General features: G+C 43.1%; 1 long non-coding RNA gene across 2 annotated transcripts; it reads right to left on the reverse strand.

The window, feature by feature from the left end:
• Positions 1–3,916: 3,916 nt before the first annotated feature.
• On the reverse strand, positions 3,917–12,683 carry LOC143436271 (uncharacterized). Of its 2 annotated transcripts, XR_013106408.1 has the most exons (4): positions 11,748–12,683; positions 7,819–7,915; positions 7,524–7,648; positions 3,917–4,059 (listed from the first exon to the last, which is right to left on the reverse strand). It is a non-coding gene; the product is annotated as an uncharacterized LOC143436271 (long non-coding RNA). The 2 variants fall into 2 exon arrangements; XR_013106407.1 differs by having other exon boundaries at positions 7,524–7,915.
• Between the last annotated feature and the right edge of the window lie 305 nt (positions 12,684–12,988).

A 12,988-nucleotide genomic window follows, 5' to 3' on the forward strand; every position in this document is an offset into this window, starting at 1 on the left:
AACACAATCAGATATACATTACTAAAACAGCACTTCCGTTTCCCATCAGTCTCACCAGAGTTTAACCACAGGAGGAGATGCCGTGGCGAGACACAGATTCAGCCCAGGTTCGGTCCAGGCGACCAGGTGTCTTCCAGGATGCTGTCCTTGCCCTCCCACCCCACCCTCCTAAACAGAACATCTCTCAAGGAAAGGAGCCTCCAGACCAGGGATGCAGGAGAAACTGAACAAGTTTAGATGTTCGTTTGTGAACACAGGTTCACTTTGTGGAGGTTAACAAGTCACTTAGGTCAAACTGATCGACCGTGTGATCTTCATTAGAGAGACGAAGCTTTGTCTTGCTGTCTGTCTCCCAATCAGATGATTCCCAACTGACAGCTATTGAGTATTGACCATGCCCCTGACACCAACCTACTATTTCCACAGGGCAGACACTGAACCAGCCCTGGCAATAAGCACTCAGCCCTGGACTCTTGGTCCCGTGGGTTTAAGTTACATCTCTGTGCTGACAACCCCCACGTTCTTTATTTATTTTTTTTTTTTTTGGTTTTTCGAGACAGGGTTTCTCTGTATAGCCTTGGCTGTCCTGGAACTCACTCTGTAGACCAGGCTGGCCTCGAACTCAGAAATCCGCCTGCCTCTGCCTCCCAAGTGCTGGGATTAAAGGCGTGAGCCACCACCGCCCGGCTTACCCCGCCACGTTCTTATAGTTTCTTACTCCTGAACTCCAACTGCCCCCTCAACATCTCTAACTCCAGTGACTGATATCAGTAACAGCCTTTTAAATTAAATTAACTATCATTTACATTTATGGGGTAGAATGTAATGTTCTGTAATGGTTTGATATGTTTATACAATGAAAGATTATGAAATCAAATTCATCAACTTATTGCATCTCTTAATTGCCTTATTTTGTTGTGATACATCTCAGATTTACTCCTAGCAAATTTGAAATATACAATACACCGTGTTACCCAGCAGATCTCAAAAACATATTCCTGCTACCCAAAACTTTTTTTTTTTCCTTTTCTGATATTTGGTCTCATCATGTAGTCTTGGCTGGCTTGGAACTCACTATGCTAGACACACTAGGCTGGCAATACTCCTACCTCTGAAATTTCAATATCTCTCATAACTGAAACTCTGTATCACTTGACCAGCATTTCCTCCTTGGCTACACCAACAGCCCAGCTACCCACAGTACCCTCCATTATTCATCATTACACTCTGTTTCTGAGAGTTCTTTATGGATGCCACAAACGAGAGAGTATCTGTCTGTCTGTGGCTCTCTTACTTCAGTTAGCACAGTATCTTCCATGCTTATCTATGTTACTGTAGACAGCAGGTGTTCCTTCCTATGGCAGAACAATATTCTATTGTGTGCTGGTACCATGCTTGTCTATTGATAGATGCTTAGCTTGATTTTGTAGAGTGACTTTTAGTGAATAATGCTGAAGTGAACACTGGAATACAGATCTCTCTTCATCCCTCCTTTGGATAAATGCCCAGAAGTGGGATTTCTGGGTCATCTGGTAGTTCTGGTTTTTGTTTTTTAAGGAGCCCCTTTGCTCTCCAGAATGCTGCACTAATTTACATCCCCAGCAACAGCGTACAGATGTTTCCTTTTCTGCATATTCTCACAGCACTTGCCTTTGTTTTCCAATAGTCATGCTAACAACAAGCACGAGGCAATTCCTCACTGTGATTCAAACCGTGCTTCCCTGGTGGTTACTAATGTTGCAATTTTTCTTCATCTCTTGGTCAAGTGTTTGTTTATCTGCTTTTCGGAAATACTTATACAAGTCTGTGGCCTTTTTCTACTAGAAAAGATAGATATTGTTGCCTTGCTAATTAAGTTCAAAGTCTACCATTGTCCAGACAGCCTTCTGAGCTTGGTGCAATATGGAGGAATCCCTTCACTGGCAGGACTTCTCTGACCTTGTCTGAGGAGTTCAAAAACCCACACACACCTCTACCTGAAGTATGTCACCATAGCCTTGGTTAAGATTACAGGTTCAATTTGTTTTCTATGGATAAGAACGTTCAGCTTAGCACATGAGATTCCTGGAGTCCTTCCCCATGCTAATGAGGCATCTCAGTATTGTAAGCCTCCAGCCAATGGCCTTTTCCATTCTGGATATTCTGACCCCTGTTTCCAAAACTGTATGAGATGAGCCTTGGATGACCCCAACTAAAGTTGATCTGCCTCCCCACAGCTGGTCCCGGTGTCACTATTTACTGTGCATACTAACAAGGCTTCTGAACACACACACACACACACACACACACACACACACACACACACATCTCTGTCCCCTTTGCCTTCAAGGACCAATATCGGCCGACAATCCTCGGGGACAGGGAGGGTCGCAGGGTATGACCATTTCAATTCTGATTTTGGTTTTTTTTTTGCTTGTTTGTTTGTTTGGTTTTTTGTTTTTTTGAGACAGGGTTTCTCTGTGTAGCCTTGGCTGTCCTGGAACTCACTCTGTAGACCAGGCTAGCCTCAGAAATCCACCTGCCTCTGCCTCCCAAGTGCTGGGATTAGAGGCATACGCCACCACTGCCCGGCCTCAATTCTGATTTTGAATACACATAATTTAAAATATTAAAGCCAGGGATAGTGGCACATGCCTTTAATATAAGCATTTAAGAGGCAGAGGAACACTGTGAGTTCAAGACCAACCTAGTCTATGTACTAAGTTCTAGAATAGCAAAGACTATATAGAGAGACCCTGACTCAAAAATAGGTAAGTAGGTAGATAGATAGATAGATAGATAGATAGATATCAAAAAATAAAATAGGAGGCTGGAGAGGTAGCTCAGCAGTTAAAAGCGCTGTCTCCTCTTTCAGAGGTCCTGAGTTCAATTCCCAGCAAACCCCACGGTGACTTACAAACATTTGTAATGAGGTCTCTTCTGGCATGCAGGTGTACATGCAGTCATGCAGATAGAGCACTCATATACATTAAATAAATAAAAATAAATCTCAAAAAATCATAAAATAAATAATAGTTATTTCAAATTATATAAAAAACAAGCCTCCTCTTACATCAATCCCTTCTCATCCCTTTATCTTCTGCATGTAGTCTGAAGGCGGGTCACAGCTCACTCTTGGGCCACCCACTACCAAGTGCCCATAGATATTGTCCTTAAATCACCATCATGTTCAGCAATTCTCTCCCATTTTCTCTGTATCTGTCTCCATGGATCTGGCTCTCTCTCTCCTGCCTTCTATCCCCCCCCCATGCAATGCACACGTGCAGAGTAACGGTGGGGGTGGGGTGTTCTACTTTTCTCTCTGTTGTAGTGTGTGATAAGCCATTGTGACCAAAAGCAACTTGGAGAGGAAAGGGATTTATTTCATCGTCTAAATGACAGTCCATCACCGAGGGCAGCCATGGGAGGAACACACACAGGAACACGGAGGCAGGAACTGAACCGAGTACCTCAGAGGAGTGACCTCACCTCCTGGCTCACATTCACATACCTTTCTTTCACAACCTAAGACCTCCTGCCCAGGAGTGGCACTGTCCACAGGGGACTAGGCCATCCTCTGTCAGTTAACAATCAAGAAAGTGCCCCACAGATAAGTCCACAGGCCATTAATAGAGGCAAGTTCTCAGCTGAGGTTCCCTCTTCCCAGGCCTCTCCGGTTTGTGTCAAGTTGGTGAAAGCTAATATCAGTGTGTGCAGCTGGGTTCGAGCCACTACCCACACACAGGCATTCGGGCTAAAGGTAATTAGAACTGAAAATCCATTTTCTCCGTCGTATGGGTCACACTGACTTTTTCATGTCTATCCTCCAGGACAGCTGTATTTGAAAAGCAGCCATGCTTTATCCCTTCGCTCACAAATGACTCAACACACGCCATCCTCAAGTCTGCAAGACCTTTCTCTAGAGAACAGTCCTTTCCACACCAACTGGTCCAGGCACTAAACATCAAGAGGTGAGGAAGAAAGCAGGAGCCGTGACGGTCACGGCTCAGCTCCACGTCCCGGGGAGGACCCTGAGACTCAGCTCTGACCACAGCTTGGGGATCCGTGCTTCTGCTGTAACTAGAAAGACAGGGGTGTACAAAATGTCAGTGAACTGTCATTATAAAACAAGCAAATGCTCATTATAAAGTGTTCAGGAAACTCTCTGACCAGGCAGAGGACTAAACACGACCTGAAATCATTCTGCTCCTCACTGCTCACTGGGATCTTGGCGACTGTGCCATGAACAGCATCCTTCCTTGCACATAGGCACACAGCTGTGTAACCAGACCATGGGGGTCTATGTGATATGTGATGCTCTATGTTGGTTGGTTTTGTTTGTTTGTTTTTGTTTTTGTTTTTGGTTTTGGTTTTTTTTTTCGAGACAGGGTTTCTCTGTGTAGCCCTTGGCTGTCCTGGAACTCACTCTGTAGACCAGGCTGGCCTTGAACTCAGAAATCCACCTGCCTCTGCCTCCCAAGTGCTGGGATTAAAGGCGTGCGCCACCACTGCCTGGGAAAACTTTTTTTTTCCCCCATGAGACGCGGGAGGAGACAGAAGGGACGGAGCGGGATTCGAACGCGCGGGTAGAGAGAAAGAGTTGTTGAGGGAGGGTTTTTTTTTGTAATTTTAAAAATTAAAATATACATCATTTACCCCTTCATCTCCTCACTACAAGTCCTACCATGCTCTGCCTCAAACCTCATCCTCATCCTCAGTCTCTTTTCTTAATTATTATTGTTGCATGCATATAGAAATACATATGTTCTAAATTAATAAATAAATCCCTTTTAAGGTAATTTTTGCTGCAGTTACAACTAAGCAAAGTCACGGTGACTTTTAAGATGAAAATTTACTTTCTCCACCTTAAAAACTGACAATTGTTCCTTATCCATCATCCAAGTCCCTTGAGAGCCCGGCTCGACACAACCCCGGCTTGACAAATGTCGATGGTTACAACAGGTAAAAATAAAATAAAGATAGAAGATTCGACCAGCCTCATTTCTAGACAGTCCTGCCTGGCAAAGATTTGCTTTCTGCTTCTCTCTGAGCAAAGAAAGCAATAGGGCAAAAGACGGACGGACCACGCCTGAGTTCTGCAGAATAAGCCCATCTAAGCCTCCCACTTGTAGGAAAAAAATAAAAATATCTACACCGTGGCTCAGTTGTGCAAAGAAAAAGAAAAAAAAAAAAACCAGCTTCCTTTCTCTGAAACTGATTTTTATCCCCCTCTGGAGCCCAATTCCCAATAGTATAAAACTGAAAATCCCTGCTCAGGATTTCCCTAAAGTCCTGTATTATCTCTGCTATCCGTTCCTCGTAGGGACTCAACCACCGTGGGCTGTCTGTTGCCCGAGGATTTGGTACCAGAGGTTGCCCTTCTCCACCTCCCTCTGCCTTTCTGCCAGCAGGGGGCGTCGCTGCTCCACAGTCCAGCACAGTCTGTCCTGAAGCGGCTTCTGTGATTTTAAAGGAAGCTTTGAGGGTTGGAGAAAATCTCCTTTTCCACAAAGCAGAGCTCCCAATGACTTCTTCACTGTTGTGTTAGCAAATCTAGTGTAAAGGTTATGTATGAATCAGACAGTTCCAGATCAGCCATGTGAGAGCACCAAGCCCTTTCTGTTTCGTAGCTGAGCACACTTCCCTTTTGACAGCTTTCACCCAGCAGCAGGAAAACAAAGTCTGGACCAAAGGTTCCAAACTTGACCCAGCCCAGGGGGTTTGGTTTGGTTGTTTTTTTTTTTTTTTTTTTTTTTTTTTTTTTTTTTCAGACAAGATGTCCTGTCATAGTCCTGGCTGTCCTGGAGCTCATTCTGTAGACCAGGCTGGCCTTGAACTCAGAGATCTGCCTGCCTCAGCCTCCTGAGTGCTGGGATTAAAGGCCCAAGTGCTTTGCATGATGATCTCTGAGTTACCCATCAAATGTCTTCAGGTCAAGGCAAGAGTCAGTGTTTTCACAAAAGCCACTGTTGAATTCCTGGGAAATAGCCTACACAATCATAATAGCCCACACTTCAGAGGTGATACCTATAGACTACACAATCATAATAGCCCGCACGTCAGAGGTGATACCTATAGCAAAGCCAGCGGGCAGCAAAGAGCGTCCTGCCCAATCATGTGACCAAAAATGAATGATTTTTAAATCAGCTCAGAGCAAGCGCCAGGATCCAGCTGTGGTGGGTTCTCTGGCTTCAAAGTTGATTCTGGAGACTTACAAAGCACTTTGCGGGCTGAGGTTTCTCTCCAGTAAAAGCTCATCCTGTATAACCGTTTGACCTCACGATCTAATCTGATGCTTTATGAAAAAGCCCTTGAAAGAACGCAAGGATGGGAGCAGAAAAAAACAAGCACCATGCTGTTAATGGACAGTGGGTTAAGGGCTGGAGCTTATTGGCCTTCTGCTGGTTACAGTGGTGTCTCGAAGTCTTACAGGCCACACACTCCTTTTCCCTGGAGGTTAGGAGTGATATTACGTGAGGGTTAAGGCTCACACGCCCTGGATTCAGATGAATCACAACACAAGCCCTCATCTTCAGGGCACACACACATACACACATACACACATACACTCATACACTCATACACACACATACAGACATACACATACATAGATACATACATTATACACATACATATATATACACATGCACACATACACTCATACACACATATACACAAACACACACATATAAACATACACACATACATACATACATACATTACACACATACATATACACATGCACACATACACTCATACACACACTCATATATACATGCACATTTATAAAAACACACATACACACATGTACACACACATACATATACATACATACACATACATACACATAGACACATACATACACACACATTATACATATACACACACATTCATACACATACATACACACACATATACACACATGCATACACACACACACACTCACGCTCGAGAGTGCCCTGTCCATGAAAGGAAGTGCTTTGCTGATGTTTTGACAGTCAGTGAGATACCATACAAAAAAGTTCTATGATCCAGGCTGTTAACACTATAGTCCACACTGGTATAAAGAACCTTATCGTGTCTCTCAAACTGTTATACTCAGGAAGTCCCCACCCTCCTACAGGAACAACACAGCACTGTAGATAGACATGGCTATGTCACAGAGATCCACCGTCAGTGCCCTAGATACTCAACATACCCACACCTGCTTTGGAGGGTGTTCTAATGACTAGTACACTTTACAACACCTATAAATATGTAAGTTTGTTGTTCCCAAAAGGGGCTCAATAGAGAACCCATTATTGCTTTCCAATGCTTTAATTTGGTTGAGTGACATCATACCCTATTTCTCTAAGATGTTTCCCCGATAATCCAGGGCAATATACATTGCGAGGCAAGCAGGCCTATCTGTAGGGACTGTTCTTCACACAAGAGTTGAAGGATGTTTTATTAGCAGTTACAAAGACAACTCTATAGAAACATTAACCATCATCCTTTATCATGGAGAACAAAGAAAGCAAAAGGCAGGGAAGAAATTTACTCACCCAGCTCCCCAGATGTTTGGCACCTGGATGAACCTCCACTTATCAAGCGCTTGGCAGTGAGCACCTCATTAGGCCTCCTGTGCCATCCAGGATGGATGGCCTTCACACACAATGCTGAGTAAGAGCTGAGGCAGAGGGACATAGAATGCAGTGACAAAACCCTACTCAACCTACTCTTGTCCCTGGAGACTCACAGTGAGACCCACGCCCTTCGTGACCTTCCAGAGAGACCCTTTGCATCTGCCCCGATATTTAACAAGAAATTCATTTTACATCCTAGCACTATGGTACACACCTTTAACCCCAGCACTTGGGAGGCAGAAGCAGAGGGATCGCTGTGAGTTCAGAGCCAGTCTGGTGTACGTAGTGAGTTCCAGGATAGTCAGAGCTGTCTAAAAAAAAAAGAGGAAAAAAATAAGAAATTTATTTTACAACTTCAGTAAGTGTTCAATTGCTCATGGCACATATCACCAAAGACATCATGGCAAAGAATAGTCCAGGTGAGGACTACCAGAAGACTTGTACAGATACAGATGTTGAAGGGTGGCGTCATGACGTCACCTACTCTGTCACCTGTGCATAGTTATGTGGCCCATTCTATAACTTACTAGAAAGGCAGTTACAAATTAAGTTACTAATTAAGTGTGTTTTCTTTCTCCAATAATCTATTTAAAACTTTTTTAAAGATTTTTATTTATTTATTTATTATTTACTTATTTATATATATGATGAGTACACTGTAGCTGTCTTCAGGCACACCAGAAGAGGGCATCAGATCCCATTACAGATGGTTGTGAGCCACCGTGTGGTTGCTGGGAATTGAACTCAGGACCTCTGAAAGAGCAGTCAGTGCTCTTAACCACTGAGCCATCTCTCCAGCCCCCTATCTAAAGCTTTAATGTAACCTTTTTAAAGCAGTTTGTTACAAGGCTGGAGAGATGGCTCAGCAATTAAGACAACCAACTGCTCTTCCAGAGGTCCTGAGTTCAATTCCTAGCAACCACACAGTGGCTCACAACCATCTGTAATGAGATCTGATGCCCTCTTCTGGTATGTCTGAAGAGAGCAATGGTGTACTCACATATATAAAATAAATAAATAAATTTTTAAAAACCAGTTTGTTACATTTTCTTATCCTAAATGGTCTTCCTGTACTGCTCACTGTTGGGTTTGGGATGGAAGCCAAGAAAATTTACTTCAGAGACACAAGGTTTAATAAGAAAGCTTCTGGGCCAGGCAGTGGTGGTGCATGCCTTTAATCCCAGCACTTGGGAGGCAGAGGCAGGCGGATTTCTGAGTTTGAGGCCAGCCTGGTCTACAGAGTGAGTTCCAGGACAACCAGGGCTACACAGAGAAACAAACAGGGGTTAAGCAAGAGACTATCTGTTGAAGGCTGAGCCTTGTCCAGGATACCTGGCTTCAAGGCCCTTAATTTATTCCCCTAGACATTAGGTCCTGGATTCAGGGTGATAAGGGACAAAGGAACAGATCAGCTCCAAGCAGTTAAGAAGGGCTTAGTAGGCAATTGTTACATATTGTTACAACTCCCGCAATTGTTATATTGTTACAACTCAGGCACTTTGGTTAAGGTAACAGCAGGTTCAACAGATAATTAAGAAAACATTGAACCAGTATAGGAGCTGGTCTCCAAGATTGGGAATGTGAACCTAGCTTAACCCTGCTAACAAAATAGAGGAACAAAATGGAAGAGCTGTTTTCAAGAAGCCTGGGCTCAGGCTGTCTCTTACACTCAACCATTTCAGGCATTAACAACTACTACCAAGCTGTTCTTAAATGGCTCTCAATAATGGGTGGTTTATAACATGCCTCATGTTAAAACATGTCTCTATTTCTTCCCCCGTGTGGTATCATTATCATTAGCCATACTGTTATACATGCTTGCCACCACACATAATCCCATACAGTTCCTAGTTGTGACTTTCTAGAGTAATTACATGGAAAGTAAATGAAATTAAAGATATGTAATATAAACAGCTGCCCTCAAGATACGCTGTGCACAGTAAAGTGTCTGTAGAGTCAGTGCTCATCTCAATGGTCTCCCAACAGATGGAGGGCTCTGTTTGTCACATTGCTTTGGAATTTCAAAATGTGCCTAATGGGAATTCACTGTCTGCACCAGCTGTACAGGTGACCTCCCTGCCTTCCACTTACCAGATTCAGAATATATGAGACAGTTTTAAATATGATTTTAAAATACAGCATATGCAAATATCACTGTACTTGACATATTTACTCTGTTGAAAAAAAAAAAGTCCCTTCTGCTTTAAACCCTAGATGTATGGTTTTCTGCCTTCTGAAAGTCTTTCTGCAAACAGATGCCAACTATCCTTCTGCTTCAGAAGGTGCCAAAGCTTCTGCTCAGTTTTTGCACCTACTAGCTGGGACAATGCTTTCTTTTATGGGATAAGAGTTTACCAAGACTTCATGTCAGATAGAATTAAATGAGAGACATGTAGAAGCTCTCCTGACTCAGAAGTGCCTTTGTTGTGAATACTTGAATGTTCTCCCCATGAATAGAGTATTATTTGGGTTCAGCGTCTGTATCCAAACACTCATTCTATAAAATGCTACAGGCAGTGTGAAGATTAGAACATAGGTTATAAAGCTTCACTCTTTTCTCGTACCCCACACTATGTCCCTGAGACCCCGCCAGAAGCAACTGTGGATATCTCACACTAAAAAGAAAAAGTTCCAAGTCAGGGGCAAAGAAGTGCATTGAGAGGAATCTGGCATCACTTTTTTGAAAGACAATTTTCAAAATTCACAAGCTCATGCCAAGGGAGATAGGAGTGAACTCAGAGAGGCTCCCTGGCCAAATAAAACGAAACAGCAATAATACAGGAACATTGATAGACATTGATACACCAGCGTGGAAGGGCATCAAAATGTAACAATGCTTCCCAGGAGAAATCACTACTGATTAAAAGAAACTTAAGGGATAGACAATTAAGTACAATGTTTTTGCATCCTATTTTGAATGAATTGACTCTAAAATTTATGGGGACAATGTAAATACAGACTGGATATTGGAGGACAATTAGTAACTATGACTCACTTTGTTGTATGATAATGGTCAATGGTTACATTTAAAAGAAAAAAAATGTATGAGCCATGAGAAGGGAGCACTTACAGGTGAAATGGCCTGATTTCAGCAATTTACTTTAAAAGTACTTTGGCCACAAAGAAAGTGCAATAAAGGAAAGAAATGAGACAAAATTAGCCTAATCTGTGTATTTATTAAATCTGGGTGATCTATGTACAGAGGTCATTTTACTATATATTTTGTGCTTTTATTTAAAGTTAACATATTTAACTTTTTTCCTTGAAATTAATTTTATCCCTAAATCTATTAATTCATAAATTAAAATTAATTCATCCTTAAAATTAATGTGACCAGGACTTTGCCTATGGTGCTCTATCTACACAGCACCAAAACACACATTAAAATGAAACATGTCCAATGAAGATGCCCACAGTGACTATTGTCGAGCCTCCTGGTATACACTCTTTCTACATGGTCTTAGGGATGGTCTGTGGGATCAAGAAAACCAGTGCATAGCAGGGTAGGACAACTTCCAGTGCTATGTAGATAAGAAATTCCTACTCCTTTGCCTTCTTGGATTGCTTATCATGAGGGATGAGCCGCTATATTGTGAAGATCCTCAAGTACTGCATGGAGAGGTCTATGTGGCATGGAACTGAGGGTTACTACCACAAAGGATGAGCTGTTTGGGAACAGAACTTCCTGTCCCAGTCAAGACTTTGATGACAGACCACAGCGCCCCCCAGCATCTTGATTATAACTTCATGGGAGACCCAAAGGCAGAACAACCCCATTGATATATATAGAGCTAAGCTATATAGATATAGATATAGATATAGATATAGATATAGATATAGATATAGATATATTGATATATATATAGAGAGAGCTAAGCTGCTCTATATCAACCATTGGAGAAGAAGACTCAATAGGCGGTTTATCCTGGTTATTGATACTCTGGGGGTTGACTCGAAGCTCCCTAGGGCAGGTAATAGAAATGAAAAGATACTCAACTAAACCCCAACAGACAAAGACCAACAGCATTGCCCTCGGGTCTATATGGAAGACAAAGGGCATCAGCTGTTGCTCCAAGAACACAAGCCAAGCTGCTCGCTCCACAGCCTGGTTGTATAGACCCTATGGCTGAAGACACAACTTACCTATGTCAACATATGTCACCTGACCTATGTCAGAGAAATCGAGATGGTGCCCAACTACAAGTTCCGCCCCTGCTGAGCAGCATTCATACTTCTGTGAGCTACTCTGAAAGATACTAGAGAAGGAAAGTACCCGTTAATCTCACCCAGCTACAAACGCTGTGACCAACAACAGAAACCTGTCTACAAGACAGGGGCAACGGTGGCCTGATATTATGGGAGTAACGACTGGATTTGGGGCTAAGTGCGAGATGGATCCCATACATGGCCAAAAAACTAAGACTAGATCAAGGTCTAGAGAAAAATCTACTACTACTATCACTCTGCTAAGGAACATGGCAGTAAAACGGTCACTGACAACAGTCCTACACAGATCAGTAACTCACTGAGCCCATTTGAGAAAAGCTGCTTCCTTCACTAGATGAGAATAACACAGAAACACACAACTGGACAATGTGCAGAGAGCGAGAGACTTTGAAGCACTCAGTCCTAAATGAGGTGACTTCATCAAAGTCCTCCTCTTGAGGCTTGAAGATCTATGTGAGAGAAGGCAGGAAGTCCATACAAGCAGAGGTGGTTGGTGATTTTAAGGAAGAACGTGTTCCAGGCACAACAGATACACATATGAACCCACAAAGACTGTGATAACACGCACAAGATCCGAACAGGTTCAAATCAGTCAAAATCCCAGCACTGAGAAGGGAAAAAGGACCCAGAGTTCCACCCTAACCAGGAAGCTGTTTGCAGCCAATGCCTGCTGGGAAGGGAAAATCAGTTTTCTCCAAGGGAGGTCACTGCATGTATCAGCCACACTCTAGGGCACGCTCATGCCCAGGAGCAGTTGGCCAACGTAAAATGGACTCCATGTTTCTTTGTGTGAGGGATTGTTGTTGTTGTTGTTGCTGCTGCTGTTGCTGCTGCTGCTCTTCCTCCTCCTCCTCCTCCTCCTCCTCCCCCTTCTCCTCCCTCTCCTCTCCCCCCTCCTCTCCCCCCCTCCTCTCCCCCTCTCCTCTCCCCCTCTCCTCTCCCCCTCTTCATCTCCTTCTTCTTTTTCTTCTTTCTTCTTCTTCTTCTTCTTCTTCTTCTTCTTCTTCTTCTTCTTCTTCTTCTTCTTCTTCTTCTTCTTCTTCTTCTTCTTCTTCTTCTTCTTCTTCTGGGGAACTTCAGAGAGGGAAAGAGAAAAAAAGAAAAAATATAAAGTTGAGTGGTCAGGAAGGTGGAGAGGGTCTAGGAAGAGTTGGGGG

Source organism: Arvicanthis niloticus, chromosome 22, assembly GCF_011762505.2.
Source record: "Arvicanthis niloticus isolate mArvNil1 chromosome 22, mArvNil1.pat.X, whole genome shotgun sequence".
NCBI classification, from domain to species: domain Eukaryota; kingdom Metazoa; phylum Chordata; class Mammalia; order Rodentia; family Muridae; genus Arvicanthis; species Arvicanthis niloticus.